General features: G+C 36.5%; 1 pseudogene; it reads right to left on the bottom strand.

Annotated features, from left to right (window-relative positions):
* Window positions 1-1,135: 1,135 nt before the first annotated feature.
* LOC124975306 (RB1-inducible coiled-coil protein 1-like) lies at window positions 1,136-5,685 on the bottom strand (annotated as a pseudogene).
* Between the last annotated feature and the right edge of the window lie 21,384 nt (window positions 5,686-27,069).

Raw genomic sequence — 27,069 nt, 5'->3', positions numbered from 1 at the left:
TACCACTTCACTTCTGCTATCACTCATTCATCATTCAAAAGTGTGTTATTCAATATCTATGTGTTGGAATCATTTCACTGGTATCTCTGGTATTGATTTCTAATTTCCCTCCATTTTGATTAGATAACAGGGAAGAAATCATATCAATTCTTTTTTATATTTCCTAAGAGTTGCCCTGTGGTTTCAAATATGTTCTAATTTGCAAAAGATTTCAGGATCCTCTAAGAAGAATATGTATTCAGCTGTTGCTGGATAAGATATTCTATAGAAGTCTGTTAAGTCCATTTGATTTATAATATTTTTCATGCTCAAGAGTCTTTACTGAGTTTTTGACAGGATGACTTATCTAATAGTAAGATAGGTGTCTTGAAACCATCTAGTATTAATGTACTGAAGTCTATCTGAGGCTTCAATTGGAGTGGTGTCTCTTTTATTTAATTATTTACACCCCAGGTTTTGGGTAAAAATTTGTATTATTTCTATATCTTCTGGTTGGATTGTTCCCTTTGCCAGTATGAACTGATATTCTTTGTCTTTTCTAATTAATTTTGGTTTGAATTCAGCTTTTAAGATCTCAGAATAGATATTCTTGATTTTTTTGGGACTTCATTTGCATGGTATATCAAATTCCATCTTTTCTCCTTTCAGCCAGTGGCTGTCTTTGCCTGTAAGGTGAGTCTGTTGCAAAAAACATAGAGCTGGATCTTGTGATATAATCCATTATGCCAGTCTGCTTTTACTTGCAGAATTGAGACCATTTACATTCAATGTTTTACAGAGTAATGTATATTAATTTCTATCATTTTGATTTATTGATAATGTTCAAATTTGTCCACTTTCTCCTTTATTTAGTTACTCTTCAAAGTATAGTAGCTCGTTTTTGAGTTCTTGAGATTGTTTGTTACAATTCTTCTATGTACAGCATTTCTTTTTTATTTTTAAATTTAGCCTATGGTTTTGATGAATTTACTTTTCCTAAAACGTAGCCAATTAAAAAGTAAATGATGTACACCAATTAAGTATATTATCATGATGACTTTTGTATAAAAAAATGGCCTGCTGTTTTTGGACTGATTAATGAGCCCTGTAGTACAAATTAGGAAATGACACAGAATGAAGTACTTTCTTCCATAAGCTATACTTTCTTATTCCATAACACAGCTTTCATTCTGTAAAACTTTGACCACAAAGATATTCAGCACCTGTTTTATGCCTTTTTGACTTGATGGTATTTCTTTTCCATTATTCTTCCTAGTACCCAGGGTCATCTAGATGCACCTGAAGCTGGTTTGAGATCCAAGGCAGGCAAAAACTCTGAATGCAGAAAGTATAAATTAGGACTAACAGTAAATCATGCATGATTGTCATGTCATTACCTTCATCTAGGATAAGCACCAAATCTCATACCTGAAAATCTCTAGGCTATCTTTTCAGGGTGCCTTGAAGATACTGAAGACATGCTCTGGGACATTTGATTTAACTGCTTATTTTCTTCTTCATTCAACTGTAATGTTTGTTCTGAGAGTTTTACACCCTGTTTTTCCTCAGAAAGCACAGGGACATTTTCTTTGACAGACATCATGCAGATCTCCATTGCTGAATTCACTCTTCCTTCATCGGTGGTTTCCATGGCCAATATTTCTGGTTCACCTTGGAATTCGAGGGTGCAAGCTCCACAAAGTTTGGGGATGTTGTTACATAGGCCGAAGGGGAAAAAAAGTGCTACTACGAAATTTACTGACTTCAAGTTTTTTCTTTTCCTAAGGCAAATAAGCTCAATCTTCAGAAAGCGACTATATCAAATCTTTATCCTGTTTGTGCTCCTTCATTATGGTTTTTAGCTTATCACTAAGATCATTTACTAGGTTTCCTTTTCTTGATTTTTCTCTTTTTAAAACAGTATTAAAAGTTGTTTGTTGTCCAGGAATTAATGATGTTCAAACATTTTGCATTTCTTCATTCTTTCTTTTTTCTTGTTCTTTAGGTTGTTCTAGACACTTAGCTTTTTCTACCTGAAACTTTTCTTGAAATTCAGCAACTAAGCTTGTAGTATCAATAGCAGGACTTTGGGCTATATGATTCCCAAGCCATTTAACTTTTTCTAAACTCTTTCTTGACAATTTCTCTCTCCAATTTAAATTCTTAAAGGGCATCATGAAAAGTTTCACTTTTTTTGCAACTTGTTCATTGTTCATGACCAAACTCTCTTTGTCTTTCTCAAAGTTCTGGATAATGGTTTCATATTTCTCTTCTTGTTGGGTGATTTTTTCATCTTTTTGTTTTTTGAGAGGACTCAATTCTGAGTTCAATTTACTCTGAAGTTCACCTATTTGTTCATTTAAAGTTTTTTTTTTCTATTTTAAATGATTGGTGATGCAAAGACGTTACTGTGGCTCATTGTGCTTTAAGAATATTAGATTCTTGGGCTGGGGATATAGCCCAGTTGATAGAGCACTCCTGTACAAGTTCAAGGCCCTGAGTTTAATCCCAAACACCACACACACACACAAAAAAGAGAATATTACATTCTTCTTTATGTCTACTAATTAATTCTGAAATGCACCGATCTTCCTCATTTGTCATTAAAGTTCTCAGCTCAGTTAAGCCCACCTGATAATTTTCATTATTATCTTGAATCTTTTGGTTTAATTTACTTATTTCTGTTCCCAAATTTTCTGTCCCCAAACTTTCTATCTCTTGTTCAAGGAGAGATTTCAAGTTCTCCTGTTGCATTCTTTCTTCCAGCAACATTTTTGTCTCATCAGTTTCTGCTTTCTTCAATGAAAATTCAATCTCTAACATGTATCTCATGTCTGAAAAATCAGAAATCTTGAGTTTTAATTCCTGCAGATGCTGTTTTCTTTTGTATCTGAACAATTATTTGTTGATTTTCTTGTTTCAATTTCCCCAAAGAAACTGGGTGATCTGTCATAACTTTCTCAAACTCTGGTGTCTGGCTGACATGCAGTGTGTCCTCTCATCCTTCAGATGACTTTGTTCTAAGCACTGAAGTTCTGCCCTTAGTAACTGTATCCTGCCAACATTTTCAACATGGACCTTTTTTAAATCTTCTAACACTACCTCTCCTGACTGCTTCAGCTGATCTCACAGTTTTGAGTATGCATATCTTCCATCTCCAACACTCAGATCCTTTTCATCCTGTAGGCAGATGATAGCTTCTTTTTCATGTTTAAGCAAAGAAAATTCATTGTCTTTATTTTGTAAAATTTCCTCAAAGTATACAAAGTCTCCTTTCAATTTTTTAAATTTTGTTTTCATTTTCTTCACTTTCCCCTATTACTACATCAAACTTAAATTCCTATTCGCTTTTTAAAGGTTGTAGTACTTTTTGATGTTTTTCTTTTTGTGTTATTTCCAGGGAACATTTTACATTTTCAGTAATGTTTCTTATATCCAATGCTGTACATTTTAAATATTTGAGAAGTCATAGTGTTCTTTTTGTACAAAGGTTCTGAAGTGGTCTTCCTTGATTATTTGTATACAGAATGAGAGCCTTCTGCAACAACTCTACATTTTTCCATGTGAACTTTCAGAGAAGCATGATCTTCAAAATTCTCTTTACCATATGTATTTCTACCCTGCATAGATAGTCTACTATCGCATTGATAAGTGAGGAATAAAGTGATTCCACCATCACCTCTGGACTTTGTGGATCACTTGGTAAGATTAGGAAAAAAATAAATTTTCTTGAATCACAAAATCATTTGCAGCAGACATAAAATCTGATTCAGGACTTTTGTTAATGAATCCAAGTCTACATGGTGAATAATTTCTTCTATGTTTGGTTGAGGGTTAGTCATAAAATCAAATGTATGTGTATCTCTTTTATCTGGAGTTAATTCTTCCGAGGGACATACTGAAGGACATAAGGGGCCCTGAACAGTGAAAGGAGTAGGAGTTCTTGGTAGAAGTTGCAATTCCTGTGACACTTTCTATCCATGGGGAAGAATCCAAGACTGTAGGGATGCCTGACTCACAGAAATTTTTTGTTCATTCAGTAAATCTGTAATGGTCTGTGACATTTTATCCAATCTTTGTGCTGCCTTTACCAAATTATGTAGGGCACGTTCTTGCTGGTGTTGAGATCCAAAGTTACAAAGTATAGGAACCCTGAGGAATGGTTGAACTTCTGAGGGACAAAATGATTGAAAATGCTGTGATCTTTTAATGAAATCTCTGGAAGTTCACAATCACTTTTGAGGTTTCTGGGTGTAAAAGGAAGGGAGCCAGGAGTCCAGTCCCTGAAACAGTTTCTTATAAAAGACTTCCTAAATAATTTCCCAAAGGATTCCCTTCTAGACTTTTCAACTTCATATAATTATTTTCTATCTTCCAGTAAAACACCAGTCCACTCCTTAAGGTGTTAATGAACATTTTTCTCCTTACAACCTCAACAACAGTTAGGCAGTATATCTGAATATCTACACTAAGATTTTCAACAATTTTAACTCTAACAACTTTATTACAAGGCAGAGCAAAGCTTGAAATTTTTCTCCATCTTGATCAACATGTAGCATCCCAAAGCAATACCTGAGTGACCTCTTACTGTTCATTCACCAGCTGACCACAGGTAGCAAACACCTGGTCCTTTGATGCCTTCCACATTGTGATTATCAAGTTTGGCAATAGTTTGATTGCATTCTACCATAAAATGGTAAAATATCTCTGGATGAAGTCTGCTCACAAAATCCTAGCACTTCCTGACAAAGGATTCCACATTGTTAGGTCTATCTTGAACATTTACCAGAGTATCAAAGAATCACTAAAAACCGGCAGATCACTGTCTTTAGTAGCTACTGAAGTTTCATCTTGCTGTATAGTACTTTGACTAGATTCCCTAATTTCTTTGCCACTTTCATTGTCTGTGGTATCTGAGTCTACATGATCCACTTGCTTGTGAAATGAGGTTAACAAAGATGTGCTAGTTGTTCTAGGCATATCAGGAAAAAGGACCAGTTCAGTAGATCTTTTCTTCTCAATATTTTCTGAGCCTTCATTTTCACTTAAAGATTTCAGTCTTCCCAATCATTCCCAGTAACTATGCCTGGTTAGGCACTCCAGTGGAATCTTGGCCATTACTGAAATTGCAGTTTCTAAATGAGTAAGTTTTAACTTGATGTCTTCTATTGACTGCATATAAATGAAAAAGTACTTTCAAACTTTGAAAGTAGATTTGGTATGAATTTGAGCAATTCTCCAGCCTGTCCACGATTGCTTCCCAGACTTGATGTTGAAGATTTTCATCAGACAAGACTTTGCAAAAAGAAAAAAGTTTATTGGCAGCTTCATACATTTCCACTTCAAGTTGTGTCCTTGAAGCAATAGTGTGAAAACCTGCAGGCATCATAAGAGACACTTCACCTTTTATTTCCATGTCATTTTCTGTTGAAAATGTTGTTTTAGGAATAGCAGGTGCACAGTTACATAAGATCATTTCTTGGTTAAAAAGAAATACTGGATTTGTGTCTATCCCATTGCTGTCTGTGCACACCTTAGATCTGTAGCCATGCATTCTCCTCTATTGACCACAAATACCTGAAACTGAATAGCAATTTTGTATTTGCTTTGAATGACATGTTTAAGGTCTGTCACAGTTTGTACTGTAAATTCAGTGCCAAAGGTTACATTACTTCCAGTATTAATCAGAAATACATATAACTTCATGATGATTTCTCTGGATTGCATGAGCTTCTGCCTCTCCCTCTGATATAATTCCAACAGGCACTGGGAAAAGCTTTACCATTCTTCTTAAGCAGATTAAAACTGGCTTATGTTTCCTTTGCTTGATATTGGCAATTGAATGGTATTACTTCTTAAACTCAGAGAACCAGCAGGGGCTTCTCTTCAGCTGGTGGCAACAGCACATCTGGCAGCCCCTGGCTTCATCTTCCACCACTGCTTCTTCCTTGGCAGTGGCTGCCAACTGCTAATTCAGCTTTGCTAACTGACATAACTGCCCACCGTCACCCAAATACCAGGAGAAGGGAGGGCTCAGGACAGAAAAGCACACAATTAGGCCCCTCAATGCTGGTCAGGAAGTTCTGATGTACTCTGGAGATTGAGAACCACTGCCTTCACATATGTGATATATTTAATCATCAATGTATTTATGCAGAAATTTTCTAATTTTTCTCAGATGCGTCACCAAAAACATTTTCTCTTCTACACTTCCACATCATTCTTCAACTCTCCCAATGCCCACAGCCTGGAAAATCATTTTGGAAAAAACAAAACTTTTTAAAATTTGCTATTTTTCATGATTTCATACAGTTTTGATGAATTTATTGTATCTTACAAACAGAAATAAACTCATAGAAAAGAAAAAAAAAGTCTATATTAAGAGTACTCTTGTACTATGCATGTCATTCTTTTCACCAGACTTAATGAGACATATTTGGTGGATATCATTATGTGTCACTACCTACAAAATGGGAGAAAATATTTGGGGGGAGTTACATGCTCATTGTGATTTAAATGTTAGGTGAATAGTTTTAGGTCCAAGGCTTAGCATCTCTGCAGCCATTTTAAACTCATAGCATAAGTTGCTTTCCCACTCTAGAGGGGTACTTATAGAGAAGAAAGGAGTTAAAAGGTGAACTTCCCTTCCCACCTCTCATTAAACACCCCACCAGAACATCCCCTTACTTGTTCCGTCAGCCCATCTTAAGTTCTTACACAAGCAGCTAATAAGAGCTCATGCAACTTTACACAAGCCGCCCAAACCTCCCCATAAATTACCCTGACTGGCAAATAAAACTTCCTACATGTGAATCTCTCCACCTGGTTTCTGCATTGCTCATCCACATTGAATTTTCCTGTCAAATTGAACTTGTTAATTTGTAGGACTCCATTGTAATGGAGTAAACACAAACATACCCACACTTGAGAATACCAATAGGGCTTTCAAGTGATGAAAAAACCAGATGATGATCTCTTGTAATTAGTCAGTTTTTCCTCCTACAAAACTCAGAAAGCAATAAGTAAAGAGACCTAAAGAATAAAATTCTGGGTGTGCAATTACTTCACAAAATGAGTAATTTCCTCCATTTAGATATCTTTAACCTGGGTTCATAATGTGGTTTGGGTATATAATCATCTTCAGCCTGTACTAGTTCATAAACATATTTATGACAAAATTTATTAGACATCTTGCTAGGTGTCACTTTTGCTATGTGGTCCCTATAAATTGACTTAGTTTACTGGGAAGAAAAAAACACCCCTTCCTTTTCTTCTCTCCAGTGTCCAACTCTAAAATCACTTTAGTTTTTGAGTTTTCCATTTTTCCTTACTCACACACTATTGATAGTCAAAAATTCAAGTCTAGAAGAGTAGTGCTTTCCTTTATTGCTCACATAACTCCTTCCATTCTTTATCATTATTTCTTCTTCAGATATGAAGTGAGAGGATCAGGGCTGTGGTGGGAAAAGTCCTTGGAGGCTTTTCTCTCCTGTTTTGTTGTTGTTGTTGCTGTTTGTTTTCTTTTGGTTTTGTTTTTTGGCTTGGGACCTCCAGATTTCCAAATTCCTTAGCAACTCCTGAGGAGAATTGATGCACTTACATGGTTTTATTTCCTTTATCAAGAAGAAAGTTAACTGGTGTTTTAATAGATTGATGTTTTGACAGTTTTGATTAACTTCCAGGAACGGAAAATGCTGTTTATGTGATTGAACATGCCTTTCAATCAGTTTTGAAGAAAGAAATCACTGAAAATGATACATTCTAAAGCTTGTTGGTTACTGTACCAATGACTTGCAGATATACATGTGACTATTATTTGTCATATGTAATATGCTAGTTTATAGAAACTACAAACCATTTTATTTAAAATTTAATTACTTTATTGACAAGTCTGTGCTTTTAGACCATAACATATTTTGAAACAAATTAGCAGTGACTTTTTATTAATTTGAAATGGAAAATTAAAAATTAAAAACTGTTTATGACCAGATCATTATGTCATTACCACATGTCGTTATGCTTCTGTGCTTTTTGTATTCATTAAAATGAAATTTTTGTAGTATTCTATACGTTTACATAAACTCTGTACCAACAATATTGAATGTTTTCTCCAGATGATTTTAAAGTTGCACTTCTTTGTTGATCTCTGGACTTCAGTAATCTGAATTCAGATAGAAAAATGAATATGAAATTAGTAGTAGCTGCTTGAAACACCAAATTAGACCAAAACTCAAATATATGCAAGTATTAACAGTTGTTATGGTGAGTGTTTTTTATGATTAGTTATTTAATTCTAATTATTACTCAGTTATTATTGAACCGTATAGTGGGAGAAGAAAGAGATATCTTCTAGAATACCTAAAGGCAGTTTAATTTTGTTGAGATGGAATGCATGGCAACTAAAGTCCTCACTGTATACTCACCTGCTTCAGGTGATCCTGAAGGGCCTCCGAGGTGGGGAAACCAGCATTCTATACACCTGAAGCCACTCTGCAGGCCCACCAGCCACTCAGGGGTTCTGACCCTGGATTTTACCTCCAGAGGAGGCAGCTCTGCTGTTCTTTCAGCTTCTTCCTTCCCTCTTGTGCTACGCTGCCCAAGATGATGTCACCGTCTGTTAAAAGTTCTTTTGTGGAACATGGTATAGATTCACTTTTACAGGGATCATCTCAGAAAAGATCATGGTTTGAATTCCTACCTTCTTTTTGAAAGACTTCCCTCCTTCTTCTGTATCACAGAAGACAGTCAAATGCTCTTCATTCAGACATACATGTAGTAAATGTTCCTTTTTCACATGCCCTGAAGTGGAAATTATAGATGTGGAAAAGAGAAAACCTGATTTCTCCATAGTCTGTCCTAGCAGCATCTCAAAGGGACTTGAACACATTAATGTAATTCATTGATTTCTTGGAAAGAATTTTTCAAATGTGTGAAAATAAGATGACCATGAAAATGTCCCTGTGTATGGGCATGTGAAATGTAGGTAAATGGATCTGTGATGTGAGAATCATCTGTATCATATATGTTATCTGAGATAAGTACCTGGCACAAATATCCAGAACGAGGTTGTGGTATGTCTTCTGGCATTCATTGTATGTTCTTGTACACATTTTATGAATATTTCTAATGCTCTTAAAAGGGATGGTGATGAATGTTACTCAGTGTGCATTTGTATGAGTGTGAGTGTGTTTTTTTGGGGTGCAGTTTCTGTGTGTGTGTGTGTTCTGTGTTATGAGAGTACTTAGTACATTTGTGAGGGTGCAGGCAAAGAAGGGCTGAAGGCAGGGTTATCCATAAATGATTTGGGTGCATACACCTATATATAAATGTACTTCATATATATATGAAATAGTAATCTTTTAAGAGTGGGTCAATTCTTATACAGTTAAAGCAGGTCACCTGTGTGGAAGCCTGTGAAATAATGGGAGTAGTGAAATCATTGAATCCATTTTTATTTTTTTTGTTAGAATAAGGGCATAAAGGAGTAGCTACCTAATGCTAACAGAGTTGGAGAAAATGACTAGAGAGAGAAATATGTGTATGTATGAAAGAGAGGTAAAATTGACGAAATGGGGCCATAACACATTTGGAAGGATTACAACATGAGAGTATGAGCTTGAGTTTGTGCCATGTGAGGGGGAGTTTCTGACCAAATTCCAAGACACAGGTCACACTCTCTACTCTCTCTCCCAGAGCTGGCCCAGTGCTTACATGCAGGTCCACTCTAAGGAACATTGTCCTATTCTTTTTGTTTGTTTGATTTTTTGTTTTAATTATTTATTTATTTTTTCCAGACTGCTTTTTTTTTTTTTTTCTGGTGCTGGAGATCGAACCCAGGACCTTAGTACATGCAAGGCAAGCACTCTACCAACTGAGCTGTATCCCCAGCCCCAGATTGCATTTTGATTCATTGTACACAAATGGGGTACATCATTTCATTTCTATGGTTGTACACAATGTAGATTCATACTATTCATGTAATCATACATGTACATAGGGTAATGATGTCGGTCCCATCCCACCATTTCTCATACCCACTTTATTTCCTCGTGCATAACTATTACAGGCACATTCCCCATTTATTTCTGTCAAGAGACTTCAGTATTATTCCTCTGCTCTGAATCATTCTCCTGTATTTGAATGGAAAATAAAGTGAGGAAGGGTTAGGCTAGCAGCTCAGCTACACATTGTGCCCAAGTACAAATCCCACCTTTGCACCTGCCTTACCACACCCATCAATGGGAAGCAGCTTGCTTTCTGAGGACACAGGAGAAGTACATTGAGATGCAGGAGTTCTCCCCTGCTGCCTGAGTCCAGTCTGGACCACCACACATGGGCCCAGTAGCACCCTCTTGATATTTCTGGAATTTTAGACAATTAAACAGCAATAACAGCAACAACAAACTGAGGAAAGGCATTTAATTAATTATTAATGGGTTCTGGCCTTAAGGACCATATTTGATTCATGGATATTCTTATCAGGCATTGTTACCACTCATGAAATTACTCTCATTTATTTAGTCACTTATTAAGGTAATGTTCCCATACAAAATTCCAAAATAAAACTGTGAAACAATTATTATAATTGTGTGTGTGTTGGATATCACTGGAATAAGAATATTGTACCTAATATTTTTGGAAAGTGTACAGAAACTTGAAAATTGTTCCAGACCTAAAATGATACGCAGTCACTAAAGGTTGGATATTATTATTATCTTAATTTCCTCCTGATAAGTTGTGAAAATTAAGAATATAGAGTATAACTTTCATAAAAAATATTTATATTTACATATGTATGTATATGAAGGTAAACATGCACATACATATGGAGAAAGAGACAGAGGTGTACATGAAAACATGTATAAATGATAATTAGCTCAAGAGTAGAACTGTTCAAGATTAGAAGGGTTCTCTAGGAACTGAACATGGTGCTGTTAAGTGTCCATCCCCACTTCTTTTCTACCCCATACCTCTCTAACAGAGCTTGTCTACTGCAGAGGCAACAGCAGTTATTTTCAGAGTCTGTGTCCTCTGCTGTCTGTATGTGGCCTTGGGCCAACACGTAAGTCCACACTATGGAGTGTTGTTCTATCTGAGTCTGAGATTATTGAAAAAGAGAGAATTGAATGTGCCATATTTTTGATCTTCAACATCATCCCAAAATATCATGTACAATAACACACATGGCCTTTGTTCTCATGAGAATAAGGATCTAAATTCCCTTCAAGGTTCCAAACCTAGGTATACAAACATATTTGCTGATGTGATGTATCAGGGAAGGCCTACATACTACATATTTGTCCCTGGGTGTTCTTGTGCTGTGTATCAGAGGCTCATACACATTGGTATAGGGATGCATGTAACACCCTTTGGATCGTCATCCTTGCATTGCCATATAAACTATTCAAAGACATAGAAAATAGAGGAAAGAATGGATTTGCCTTCTTTTCCCCATTTTAAGCTCTTCCAAAGTCTAACCTTTGGCTCCTGCTGCCAAAACCCTGAAGGCCCAGAGGCCTGAGAGAAGTAGGGGGCTCTATCTTGTGTAGGAGACTCCACTGAATTCTCTGCCACTGGCTCCAGAAGGCACCTCCAACACTCGTCACTGTTCTCTGTGGGGAGCCCACTTACTCTCACTAGACGCAGCTCTCACTTGACCTCGGCAGTGTGGCGCCCATCTCATACATGCTCAGTGTATCTCATTCACAGAGGGTTCTGAGCTGGTCATCTCTCCTCCTCACATTCAGGGCATATCTTGGAAAATTCCAACTTAAGTGCACATTCTGAGGGATTGGGTATGTTTTTCTTTTCTTCCACATTTTGTGTCCCTTTGAATCAACTGTACTTGTATCACAAATTTAAAATATATCAAAAATCTCTAGTTTTTCTGATTTCTCTTCATCTTTATTTTCAGAGAATGGGTCATATCTTAGAATTCAAAGGTTTACAAAATTATCACTAAAAGAATGTTTTTATCTCTGAAGTCCTATTTGGTGCACATTTTGGGCTCAGAGACCAACAATATGGGAGTTATTGGGTGTGTTCATTCATTCAAAAATGACAAAAATTTTTAGAATGAAAAAACTTTTTAAACCACTGATTAATTCTTTAAACTACTGATTATAACTTTTTAAAAAAATTTCTCGATAGCATTTTGATTTTGTTTTCATATCATTAGATTTAAACATATTTTTGTGCCATTCTATATAATTGTAGATTAAGATGTCATCCTACAACTTAAAATATGTTTAATTATATTCAATGGATCTAACTTGTAGTTATGTTTTATAGTTATAGATTGCTAAGTCATATTTGACATCTCATTATATATAATATTGCCAAAAGGAAGATCAAATGACAATTCTTGGTTCTTCTACATTTTCACATGCCAAGTGTGACTGGGGTACTTCGAAGCATAGGTTAATCTCTGTTCTTTGCTTTTAGGTCTGGCTGAGAATACACGCTGAGGACGCTTCTCATGAATTCATCTCTTCTATCGCACATGACACTTTTTCCACACAACATAAACACAGAGTTTCTCCCCTACACCCACAATGAAAAGATTTTTTTTTTTTATGAAATTCTGTTGATGGGACAGAAACAGAGATCCAGATTCCCAATAAAAGGAGGCAGGAAATGAAGATTAGGACTGGATGCCAAATATGCCTTTCTCTCAGGGACTGATCAGAGATGCTGAGCTGATTTTCTTCCAGGTTCTCAGATTCCCACCCTCCTGCTCTACCTAGATTATGATGTTTTGCCTATCCCATTGACAACATGAGAGAGTGTGGATATATGGAAAGAGGAGTCAAAGGAGAAATAACCTGAGTCAGACAATGAAGCTTTATCCTCAAGAACCAGGACTTTGTCCTCCAAAATCACATAAGATGTGGTTAATAATGTGTAAGTTTGAAATTCCAAGAGAAATGAAGCAAAGATCATGGAGCTGTAGTTGGAGTTCCTAATGTATTCAAACAAGAATTTTCTGGATATCATGTGCCAAGCTCTAACAATAGATACTGCCCACTACATTATAGAAAATGAATTGTATTCTTTGCCAGAAAGCAAACCTATATGACTATCACATTAGCACCAGATGTTTGGTTTTGAATAAGACTTCCTTCATCTTGATTGGCCTACATGCCCTCCAATAAAGCTCTATTTCTGATGGGGTCAGAGTTTATGTGGTAGTACAAGTGTTGACTTCTATTAGTTTGCCAAATTTTCTTCTTTTTCAATTTTTTTTATTTTTACAGAATGCATTTTGATGCATTTTACACAAATGGGGTACATCTTTTTGATATGGTTGTGCACAATGTAGATTCATATCATTCATGTAGTCATAATGTACATAGGACAATGATGTCTGCTCATTCTACCATTTTTTATACCTCTGCCACCCGCCTCCTACTCATTTCCCTGTACATTTTCTTTGAAAAAATCTGTTGACACTGAGTCTACAGTCTCACACTCTCCAGTTCTTAGTTTCCAAGGCATAATTTTACACACAGAAGAACCACAATGTCTGAGCAAACTCTCTAGCTCAACATTTTGACAAGGACTTATAACTAAAGCAGCTTGTTAAGGACTGCCCACCTTCTAGCATCCATCTCTCCATCCTACCTAACAACCACCCTCCACACACACAAGAATACTTATTTTTTCCTGTGCAGTTACCTCTGTCTTCAACAGAGAACTGGTATGTTTTAATACTCGGTGATTCTACATTGACTCTGCCTTCAACACTCCACAAGCTCACAATCTGTATTTAAGATCTTGGGTACTATTCACCTCCCCTACATTTTTACAAGTTCATTCTTTCTCTATAACATTCTACAGATCCACAACCTCAAATCAAACATTTGGTAAAACTTGGGTTTTGAAATCTTTAAGTATATGTGATGCTATGTCACTGTCTCTGTTTCAAATATTAACCAAGCACACCACCCAGGATTTAATTGTTCAAGAGTAACAAGAACTCTAATGAATGCATCTGGGATGTATATTATGCACATATTGCAGTCAACTGGTGTGTGGTGAATGTGTGAGCTTGGTGTGAATAAGTTCAGAGCAAATTGGTTAAAATTGAGTCTGGTTTTAATGTGTGATGGACTGATTGATTACAAATATGAGTATGGAAATTTTCTTAAAATAGCAATAATATGTATGCTTTGTGTCTCTCTCCAAGTGACCATTAGGAAACACACAAGCCCCAAATTTCATTGAAAATAGAGGATTACCCTCAGAAATATTTGTTGGAAATATCACATTATCCTCAGAAATATAAGCCACAATTTGGAATGTTCAGTTTGACTCAATGAGTCTTTCTATAAACACTGAAAATGGTCCTATCTAATCAGAGTAATTTTTTCACTGTTAATCTGTAAATTTACTACCACTATCTCATTTCCCAAAAGAGTCACATCTCATCTGAATTTAGCCATCATGATTGTGTGTTCGTGTATCTTTTCTCTTTGTAATCTCCATAGGATTTCCACATTTCTATCTCAGAGTCTGAAAGAAAATTTTACTACTGAGGGTATACATTTGTATGATTTTATATGTTTCCCTGTATAACCAGTTTTAAAGGGTTTAATTTTTTTTCAGTATTTTCCTCATTTTAGGATCCACTTTCATCTGCATTAAAAGGAAAAATTAATAATAGAAAATATATAAATTTGTGTATATTTAAAAAGTTAAATAGGAGGAAATCTAAAGAAAAAATTGGTGGATACACAGAGCTTTTATGAAGAAGGTCTGGGTCCACAGTCACAGAGACAAGACCTAGATCACCTAATTTTTTTTGTTAATTTTCAGACAATGTGGGCCCTCAGGAACAACTCAGGAACTAGAAAAACACTGCTCTGTCCCTTTTTTGCCCCTTTTCAGTCAATCTTGCTCTTTTTAAAAATGTTTTATTTGTTTTTATTAGTTATACATGACAGTAGAATGCACTTTGATACATCATATATAATGGAATATAATTTTATATATATATAAAATATATATATATATATACATAGAGTAATAATGTCTGATTCATTCTATCCTTCCTACCACCATACCCCCTCTCGTCCTTTTACTCACCTCTACCTAATCTAAAATAACTCTATTCTTCCCTAGCCACTCCCCACATTGTGAGTTAGCATCCAAATTCTTCTCCTTCTCTTCCACTGAGTAGAAATCCTTCCTTCTTCCTTTGTACAACAGAGTTCCTGGTTATATAATGCCTGGAGAAGATGCTAACACATACCCAATGACTTCTTAACAAGCAGGGGAAGGGTATGCTTACCATTTGTTTCCTCTTTTGCCTTCCCTTCAGGGTGCAACTCTTTGGAGGTCACTCAGATCAGGTAACTTTCTTTCAGAAGCTCACATTTCCAAAAGTTAGCCAATAATGATTAAGAATGAAATCTTTACCTGAAGGAACAACATATAAATTAGACCAAGGTTATTTGCTCACTAAATAGTTGACCTGAGTGGTGCTCAGAACAGCATCAGGGTTATTATGAAACCAGCTATTACTAAGGGCTCAACAATGCATTGTGACCTATTGATGACATCACACAGTCTAAGGACCCAGGTAGTATTCACAGTATAGCAGCATTGCTAGAAACCATCTGCTAAGGTGGTAATTTTTATACAATGAAAATTTTATCATTAACTTGAACATTCATATATTTTACTTGATTCCAATTTTAGAGATAATGGGAATTAAACAAAGGAAATCCTTCTATGTGTCAATGAAGAGTGCATTACTCAATCTCTCCAAAGATGAGAAAGTAGCAGTATCAGACAGAGTCAGGCTCAGCACTATGTCTGACTCAAAATAAAAAAGTAAAGGCTATATCTCATTAGTGCTATTTACAGTATGTAGAAAACTAGGTGAGAGGCATATTGGAATAAAGTGTGGGTCTTAGAATATCTCATGCATATGTACATCCCCAGCAGTTATTGAATTTTCCCTGATGCTGGTAATGGTCTCCTGTGTCTTCACAGTCAGATTTTTCTCTTCTGCCACTCTTCCTGATTACTTCTACATTGGCAGGAAGAAGATAACGACCAGCTCTAGCACACCTGGTCTTTGCCAGGAATTCTCTTCTGGTAAAGCCCTTGTTTCTCACTCTGCTGAACTCTATCCTTCAGCACATTGTGTCTTCTGAAAATGCCTAGGTCCTATACAGAGTTTGAGCTCTTATGAAGCTTTATTTTACCTCCCAACCACTTTTGAATGCAACTTGTCTTTCAGAGTCTGTATGTTTTTACCCTTAGTTAATACCTGCCATGGTCTAGCATCTGTCATTCTCCTTTAGTGCCATAGGCTCCTTCCTCTGAATGTTCTCTTATGTACCATGGTCACTGATTGAGAGACACATTTATCAATAAAATTTCAGATTTTCAAACTATTTTAAAATGTAGAAGGAGAAAGTAGACACTGTCAAATTGAAAATAATGGGAGGATAAAACTGTATCATATGATCATCTAAATGCAACCTAATAAGGAATCTTCATGAACAAAATATTGACTCTTGAGGTCACATTGGAGACGAATAAAGCAACATTTTATAGAATGAGAGAGGTAAATAACCTACTGCTCTATCATAACAATTTATAAAGGGATATGTACAAGGATGGTATCCCTAGCATCATGTGTTCTTTGGGGGTTGGGATTTTAAGCCTCTAATTGAAAAGAATGAATAAACAAATGTTGGAGGAGGATGGATATTGATTCATTTCCAAGGACAGAGATCAAACTGAGTAAAACATGCCATTCGAGGAACATCATGAGGGGACCATTGATTAGGGATCAAAAAGAAAACATGACTATGAAGTAATCATGAGTGCTTACATGAACAGGCTGCTTCATAACAAGAGTGAGGTTATTGTTAACTCAATTATCTTTAATTTTTAACAGGACAAAAATATTTCACCTGCAAGTATGATCACCCACCACCCGCGGGGACAATCACAACGCTTACGCTCTTCTTGATCACAGGAACCAAAAGGGCTTTATTCCACAAGTCTCAGACTTATATTGAGAACATCAGCCTATCAGAGAGTAGACTCCCAGGAAAGTCAGCCTATCAAGGAACAGTCTCCAGGCAGATACCAGGATTGCCTCTTGTACAACAGCCAACCAGAGTTACTTCCTAAAACTTGTATATGAGTGCAGCTATGTCTGGCAAGCTGCCAGGCGCCATCTTAGAGATCAGGCCACGGTGCGGCTCTGGGGCCCTCAGAGCCCGCCCCTGACATGTCCCCCTTATTCTTTAAAAAAAGAAAAGATGACTTGGGACCATGCCTGTCTTAGGTTGTCCATGGCAAATTACATCCTTACCCGTCATTGGAATTCTGACCTCCAGGCGTCAGAACCCTGTCTTATGTTAGTATGCATTTCCACGGATCTTACTGTCTTTGACTACTGGTCCAGCATGCTTAGCCATACTTGGGGGGATGTGCCTGTCTCATGGCTGTCAAAGTCTGTACTATAGCCCATCGATGACATCAGGCATCTTGGCGAGCTCTGATTTGGCTGCGTATAACATAGGCTATCCCTAAGCAGATAATAATCAGAACAGCTGCTGTTCCAGCCCACTGTTTTGTCAATCCCAGGGCTTTAGATAACAAAGAGAACATCTCGGATACCGATGCAACTTGAACCTGGTGGCATTGACTCTGAGTATTTCAGCTCATAGCTGACTGGTTAAATTATCAAACGTAGATGACCAATTGCCAGTAAGGTAGACAGAGAGATTTTTAGATAACATAGCCGCAGAGCTAAGATTATCATAAGCAATAGGGGTGACACACACTGCTCTTAATGGATAAACACATTCCAGTATCCACTTGTTCTTGTAGTAAGTCCACTCTTTGATTTAGTAGAGTTTGAGGCAATAAGCCCTGCACATTCTAAGTTACTGAGACCTTGAACTACATATAAACTATCTGAGTAGGGAAAAGGAATGTTTGGACTTTATCTAACAAATAGCTCCAGTCCCTGTTTTGGATTCATCAGTGAAAATCACAGGAGCCTTAGGAATAACTTGTTGTCAGGTAACTCTTGGGAATATTACAGAATTATTACTACAAAATCGTATATAAGGATGTTTAGGATAGTGAATATCAAAGTTAGCTTGAGTGGAGCATCTAACAACAGTCCAAGAATCCATGAAATTACATAACCAAGAAAGTTGATGCTTATCATAGGGAATAATGATAGTAGCTGGATGAATTCCAAACACTGTGATAGATGATTTAAGTGCCTTTAAGAATACTTGAGCTACTGCTTCAGGGTAGGGTAAGAGAGTTTTATTGGGTGGACAGGCTAGATGGACCCAAAACAAGGGACCCTCTTGCCAAAAGACTCCAGTGGGTAGTTTCTTGTTAGGAATAACAATGAATTATAATGGCTGAGAGAGATCAATATGATCTACTTGGGCCTTATCTAATCTTTTTTGTATAATATTCAAAACCAGACCTGCTTCAGGAGTGAGCTCTCTGGGAGATGTGGGATGGGGATCCCCTTGTAAGATATTAAAAAGAGGAAGTAGTTCTCCTGTGGAAAGCCTCAAATATGGACGAATCCAATTTATATCCTCTAGTAGCTTTTGAAAATCATTTAATGTTTTTAGATGATCTACCCTGATGACAGATTTTAGTGGCTTTACTACAGCACTGTTTAGCAAATCTCTCACAATCGCGAGGATGTAATGGAATAGAGAAAAAACAGTCTTTTATGTCTATAATTATTGTAGACCAATCTTTTGGTAAAGCAGTAAGGACTGGAAGCCCTAACTGAGTTGGCCCCATAGATTGCATAGTAGCATTAATAGCTCTTAAGTCATGAAGGAGCCTCCATTTTCCAGATTTCTTTTTTATGACAAAAATAGGGGTATTCCAAGGAGAAGTTGAAGGTTTAATATGATTTGCTTCTAATTGTTGTTGTACCAGTTCTTGGGCCACTTTAAATTTTTCTAATGTCAGGGGCCACTGAGAGACCCACACTGGTGCATTGGATTTCCAAGTTATTTTTACATACTTTTGTTCAGTGGCCCCAAGGAAAAACCCAAGCCTTGGTGACCTTGATTGCCCTTAACACTAATTGGCTGGGTACTTCCCTGGCCATAGCGGCCTATCCCCTTGTCCCATTTATGACCTTGTTTTACCATTAGATTTTGAGCCTTTTGGCTATAATGGCCTTCTGTAGTGAGTATTAAATCCATTTGCATGAGAATATCTCTCCCCCATAAATTAACAGGTAAATGGTCTAAGACACAAGGTTGAAATGTTCCCTGTTGGCCCTCATCGTTTTTCCATGTCAATACAGAACTACTCCTTTGTGGGCTAGTAGCTACACCCAATCCCCTTAAAGTTTGTTCTGCTACTTGTAGAGGCCATTCTTTTGGCCAATCTTTTAGGGTAATAATGTTAGTATCAGCTCCTGTATCTAGGAGTCCTGAAAACTCTTTATTTTTCATCATTAGTTTGAGCCTAGGCCTATTTTTTAGATCCATTGTAAGATAAGCAAATCAACCCCAGAAGATCCCAAACCTGCAGTTCCCCTAGTTGCTGTGGTCGATGAAAAAATTTTATGAAGGCTGGGAATAATCAAAAGCTGAGCTATGCGGTCCCCAGGTGATATGGACATAATTCCTTGAGGAGAATGAGCACGAACTTTAATTTCTCCTGTAAAATCAGAGTCAATAACTCCAGGGATAACTAAGTCCCCTGAGTGCACTAGAGCTCCTACCTAATAAAATTCCAACAGTATCAGGAGGTAAGGGACCTTTTAGGTCTGCAGGGCAAATCCTTTAAGGGACCTTCCATGTGCATTCATGACATTTCAGTGCCCATTAGCTACCGCTAAACAAACCAAAAGGCAGACCACTTTAACTAATAAAACAAAAGCGAAAGCACACACAAACACTTAGTCTCCGTTGCTTATCCCGCCAACTTTAACACCGTCGCTTATCCCGCGAACTTTAACCTGGCCAGACTGTACATTACTTACCCTGTATTTACCTGATCAGTTCCTTCTTTGTAACTCGAGTTCCTGGGTTCGGCACCACTTATGATCATCCATCGCCTGCGGGGACAATCACAACGTGTACTCTCTTCTTGATCACAGGAACCAAAAGGGCTTTATTCCACAAGTCTCAGACTTATATTGAGAACATCAGTCTATCAGAGAGTAGACTACCAGGAAAGTCAGCCTATCAAGGAACAGTCTCCAGGCAGATACCAGGATTGCCTCATGTACAACAGCCAACCAGAGTTACTTCCTAAAACTTGTATATGAGTGCAGCTATGTCTGGCAAGCTGCCAGGCGCCATCATAGAGATCAGGCCATGGTGCGACTCTGGGGCCCTCAGAGCCCCAGACATGCAAGGAAATCACTTACATAGTCCCAGATCCATGGAAAAGGGTTATTCTTATTTTATTGGTTTCCTACTGCTTTCAAAAAAAATTACCAAAATCTCATCACTTAAAATAAAAATGTACATCTTGTAGTTCTAGAGATCAAAACTCCAACAAGGGACTTGAGACCTAAAATTGAGGTGTCAACAGGGATGCTTCTATCTGGAAACCTAACTTGGGGATCTTTCCATTGCCCCCACCAGGAGATTCCAGAAATGCTTGCAATCCTTAGCTGTTGTTCATGATCTTCATCTTTTAATTTCTTCTTCCATGGTCACAGCTCCACTCTGATTGTACCCTCTTAGCTGCCTCTCATGAAAGTCACTGTGATGAATTTAATGGTAACCAAATGGTCTAGGAGAATCTTTCTATTCAAAATCCTTAACTTCATCCCATCTGAAAACTGTTTTGCCATACAGTGTCACATATTTATAGGTCCCATGGAGAGTGACTGTCAAAGGAGATAGTTCTTTCTTCATCTTGTTATTCCAAAATAAAATCCCAGGGTTTCAGAGAGAATTTGCCTACAGTAAAATATAGTAGCTTGAGAATGAAGATCTGAAATTGAGCAGAGGTTTGGAATGAACTGACACAGCAATAATATAAACATATTGAATAAAACAAAGCAGAATGAAAGAAACAAAATTGTCACTTGAAATTAAACATTAACAAAAGGAATGAAATGACATTACAAAAGAATGTTTCATGCTTTAAAACTCAGGCAAACATTTAATAAAGAACTTCAAGACAGAATAACAGTTCACGTGTGTAAGAACATTTGAAGTGTTTGGAGCTATGGATAATAGAGATGATAAGCGAGTTTATAACTGAATAAATAATGTAATCGGAATGTGGAAGTAATAGAAGGAAGCATCAAATTTTATATTTGGAAAGTCATTTTAATAAAGTAAGGTGAAAGAAAGAAACAAATCTCTAATTTGACACATTTTTTATTTCACACAAGAAATTTAATCCAAGGGTGCTTAAGCACTGAGCCACATTCCCAATACTTTTTATTTTTGAATTAGAAAGATTGTCTCCCTAAGTTGCTCAAGATCTAAATTGATGAGACTGGCTTTAAACTCCTTATCCTCCTGCCTCGGCCTCCTGAGCCACTGGGATGACAGGCCTTGGCCACTGCTTCTGGCCAAAGAAATATGTTCATAAAGAAAAGTCAAGGCAGGCAGGGGAGATAGCTCAGTTGGTAGAGTGCTTGCCTTGCAAGCACAAGGCCCTGGGTTTGAACCCCGGTACAACAAAAAAAAGAAAGAAAGAAAAATTAAGTGATGCAACCAAGTAATAATTATAGCTTCTAAAAAAATAGGTTAACAACTGAGCTGTATAATATAGTCAATTTGAAAATAAATGGAATTCATGAAAGAAGATAAGAGCCAACTTCAGGGCTGGGAGGTAGGAGAACCTTGATCAGAACCATCTTGGAATGTAAATAGAAGTGAAACAGAGTGGGAATTGATGGATCCAATTACATTATACTGTTTCCTGGGAATAATGTTCTATCCTCATTTCTTTGAACAGTGATCAGAGGTGACTGCTGCCAACACTCCTTCCACCCTGCTGTATCTGACTGGGTGCTCCAGCACTGTCTCAATTCCAATGATCTATCTTTATGATGTCTCCTAACTCTGAGCTTCTGTCCCATTTGTTGTTCTCATCTTGAAAAATCAAATAAAATCCTGGGATAAATTATTCTTGTGTTGGATACAGGTGTATGATTGATTGTTCAACTTAAAAATGTTTCTGGTCAGGAATTGTCATGAATATATCTTTGTATACCTGATTTCACGTGGTACTGGGTTCATAGTATCCTTTTTCAACCATAAGGTGATATATTGATAATCATGAGATTTTAAGAGTTGATAAAATTATCAATAATTCAGTGTCCATGAACCTTATTTAAAAATGCATCCAAGATAATGAGCTTGAACATGAAGTCCAGCAAACTAAGAAATGACTTAAAAAGTATCATATACAACTATGATAAAAGGACTGGGATGAACCCTGAATTAATTTATATATGAAAATATGGGGGGGAATACACAAATTGTGATCAGAGAAAAGAATGTAAGGGGCTGGAGTTATGCCTCAGTTGGTAGAGTGCTTGCTTGCCTTGACTGCAATGCAAGGCCCTGGGCTCAATACCCAGTACAACACCACAAAAAAAAAAAAAGAAGAAGAAGAGAATATAAATTTTCAAAGGTTTTAAAGAATAAAAATAGCTTCAAAATCCAGCAGATCTAAGAGGGTAAAATGTGTTGATATCTTCATCACTAACCTCAGGATTAAATTTATACTTCTACAAATCATTTAACACCACTCCCATTGCACTATTTTAGATATTTTTTCTTAATTACTGGGTGGATTTTCCTTCTTCCTTCACCCGTACATTTATTTTTAGAGCTTTATTAATGTGTAACTATTTAGTCATTAAAGCAGCATAGTTTAAGTACACAATCGAAGGACTCTGATTCAACTATCCATTTTGCCTTCTATCTATAGATAGGGACAGTTAAGCTATTCCTTTAAAATAACATCGAACTCATGTTGAGAATGGTTACATTTGGGTAGTAACTCTGGACTAGTTTTTAAATTTGTAATTTTTAATCAATTTTGAATTTCAATTTAAATATGTATCAGTCATATCACTAGTTCACAGTAGGAGTAAAAAATCTGGGAAAAAATTTGGAAACTTGTATAGTTTAGCATGTTAGTATATCCAGTTAGAGGAGGGAGCCCTCCGAGAGACATTGGTACAGCGAGAATAATTGAAACGAGTAGGGGGGATTTATTTCAGGAGTTGGATAATGAGAGGGTTGTTGTTTTTTTATTATAATAAAGTAATATGAATATATTAATTGTTAGTATAATATAAATAAGTAGATTAAGGATTGATAGTGTAGGGTCAAATGAGATAATTGCCATTCAACCTATATGGGCAATTGATGAATATGCTAGAATTTTTCGTAGTTGGGTTTGGTTTAGTCCTCCTTAACCACCGAGTAGGATGGACATGAGTGCTATGATTATAATTAAGGTATTAATTACTAATCAATAATTTAATTAATGTTAATTAAATTATAATTAAGTGCCTCCTGTTTAAGCACATCCTTTAATATAGATCATCACATTGAAAAAGTTCCCAGAGTTTCAAGGAAGTAGATGTGTCCTGATGAAAATGCTTATCTTTTTTTCCTCTTAACTTTTTTTCCTCTTTTTCCTCCTAACTAACTAGGTTGATTCCATTAATAAAAACCAAAATGACAATGTTCAATAACAGTGTGACTGCTGTGGTTTGGATCTAAGAGTGTCACCTGGAAGTCTCATGTATCAGGCAATGTAATAATGCTCAGAGGTGAGGAGACAGGGTTATTAGAGTATAATCTCAATGGGGGATGAATCCATTTGCTGTATTAATAATGTGAATAAACTACATGGTGGTAACAGTAGGCAGGCAGGGCATGGCTGGAGGAAGTAGGTCACTGGGAGTATGGCCTTGAACTCACTTTTGTCCATGGATCCTCTTGCTCTCTGCTTCCAGACAGCCATGATGTGGGAAGCTTTCCTCTGCCACACCGTTCCACCATGATGTTGTGCCCCACTTTGAACCCAGAATGAGGGAGTAAGCTGACAATGGACTGTGACCTCTGAAATGATGGATCAAGATACAATTTAGTTTTCTATGTTCTTGACAGGTGTTATATGCATTAATATATTGGAGGAAGCTAGATAATGGTTACATGGAAGTTCTATGGACAGTTTTATCAAATATTTGTGAGTTTTTTTCCTATAAAATTAACATTTTTTAAAAGTTGAGGAAACTAAAGAATTGCTTTAAAAGGGAAATGAAATTATACCCAAACTTATAATTGAAATGCAGAAAATGAAAGGTAAAATGTCTCAAAGTGAAAAAATACATTAAGAAATCAGTTATGTCTCACACTCTATTGGGTGCTTTTCTCTGTAAATTATAATAATACCTTTTCTCTTTTTCCTGAACTTCTATGAGAGACGTAGTTGAATCTGATGCTTCATCCTACAATGCTATTAGCTTTGGCATTTCTTTATGTTTTAATCTCAGTTTCCATTTATTTGGCTTTTTAACTCAGTGTTTAGCTTCTTTTTATTTTTAATTACAGCATTATATGTAGTAGTCGGGCTCACCATTTTTTAGGGAAAGAATGATTCCATTGGTTCTTTTTAGTTATATATAACATTAGGATTCATTTTGACATAATTACAAAAGTCTGGAATATAATAGGGTCTAATTCAATCCCCAGTACTTCCCCTTTCTCTCCCCTCATCCCTCCCTGATGCCTTTCCTCCATTTAATGGTTTTTCTGCTATTTACCTTTAGATTATTTTTTTACTAGTGTCTTGTGGATATACATGACTGTGAGATTCACTGTGGTATATTCATACATGTACATAGGAATTGTAGTTCATATTCATTGCACTGTTCTTCCCTTATCCTATCCCTTCTCCCACACTGTCAATCACCTTTATCTAGTCTGCCAGTCTTTCTTCAATTTTGATGGGATTCCCTTCCCATTTTTCCTTTCTGTCTTTTCCCTATTTATTTGTACTAGCTCCTCCATATCAGAGGAAACATTTAAACTTTGACTTTTGGGCACTGATTCATTTCACTTAGCACACTAGTCTCCAGTTCTATCCATTTACAAGCAAATGCCATAATTTCATTTTTCATTATGACTGAGATGTACACCATTGTGTATTTATACCACATTTTCTTACCCATTCATCTGTTGAAGGGCATCTAGGTTGGTTTCATAACTTGGCTATTGTGAATTGTGCTTCTATGATCATTGATGTGGCCACATGCCTATAGTAGGTTGACCATAATATTTTTATTTCTTCTTTTCAGTTATGCATGACAGTAGAGTGCATTTTGACATATTATACATACAAGGAGTATAACTCATTCTAATTAGGATATCATTTTGTGGTTGTATACGATATGAAGTTTCACTGGTGGTGTATTGATATGCGAATATAGGAAAGTTATGTCCAATTCATTCTACTGTATTTCCTACTTGAATTTCCCCTCACTTACTTTCATTCCCCTCTAATACAATGAACTTCTATTCTTCTCCTCCTTACCCTCCCTTATTGTGGTTTAGTATTTGCCTATCAGAGAGAACACTGGGCCTTTGTTTTATGGGGATTGTCTTACGTCACTTAGCATGATAGTCTCTTGATGCATTCATTTTCCAGAAAAAGGCACAACTTATTCTTTTATATGGTTGAGTAATGTTCCATTTTGTATATACCAATTTTCTATATCCATTCATTTCTTGAAGGGCACCTAGTTTTGTTTCATAGCTTAGCTAGTGTAAATTGAGATGTTATAAGCATTGATGTGGCTGCAGCACTGTAGTATGCTTATTTTAAGTCCTTTGGGTATAAACCAAAGAGCATGGATAACTGGGTCAATTGGTAGTTCTATTTCAAGTTTTCTAAGGACTCTCCATACTATTTTCCAGAGGAGCTGAACCAATTTTCAGTCCCACCAGCAATATAAACTACTTTTAAATCTTTGGGCTACGTACCAAATAGTGGATTAGCTGGGACATATGGTGGGTGGTTCCATTACAAGTTTTTTGAGGAGTGTCCATACTGCTTTCCAGAGCAGTTTCCAGAGTGGTTGCACCAGTTTGCAATCCCACCAACAAGGTATGGATATACCTTTTTCCCCACATTCAAATTGACACCAATTATTATTTGTATTCTCGGTAATTGCCATTCAGAGTTAAATAAAATGAAATCTCAGTGTAGTTTCATTTTTCATTTCCCTAATGTTGAACATTTTTTCATATATTTGTTGACTATTTTTATTTCATCTTTTGAGAATATCTGCTTTACACTTTTACCCATTTCTCAATTGAGCTGTTTTGGTGTTAATTTGAGTTCTTTCTATATTCTGGATATGGGCACCCTATCTTCTCCCATCCCGTAAGTGCTCTCTTCATGCTTTTGTTTCCTCTGCTATTCAAAAGCTTGTTGATTGATGCACTCCCACCCATTGAATTTCTTGTACCATTAGGAGTCTTCGTACGGAAGTTGTTTTCTGTGATGAAAACAACCAGTTGCACAATTTCTGGTCTAATTAGTGGTCTTTGATCCACTTTTAATTTTGTGCTGGGTGAGAGACAGAAGTTAAATTTCTTTCTCTTGCATATGAATTTCCATCTTTCCCAGCACCAGGTGTAAAAAGAAGTCTTTTCTACAATGTATATTTTTGACAACCTTGTCTAGCATCAGGTAACTCATCCTGTGTGGGTTTGCCTCTTTCTATTCCATTCTATTCCATTACTTTTCACATCTTTTTAGTGCCAGTTCCATAGTGTTTTATTACTGTAGCTCTGTAGTATATATTGAGGTTCACTATTGTGATGCCCCCAGCATTGCACTCAAGATAGATTTGGTTACTCTGCATCTGTTTATTTTTCCAAATTAATATTAGAACTGCTTTTTCTAGTTTTGTGCAGAATGTCATTGGTATTTTAATGGGAATTGCATTGAAACTGACTAATGCTTTTGGTATCATGGCCATTTTGATAATGTCATTTCTGCCTATCAAAAAATACTAGGTATCTTTCCATCTTCTCAGTTTTTCTTCAATTTATTTCTTTCATG

The sequence above is a fragment of the Sciurus carolinensis genome, unplaced genomic scaffold (assembly GCF_902686445.1).
Source record: "Sciurus carolinensis unplaced genomic scaffold, mSciCar1.2, whole genome shotgun sequence".
Taxonomy (NCBI): domain Eukaryota; kingdom Metazoa; phylum Chordata; class Mammalia; order Rodentia; family Sciuridae; genus Sciurus; species Sciurus carolinensis.
Note: the sequence above shows the minus strand (reverse complement) of the source record. Positions and strands in the feature narration are given on the sequence as shown.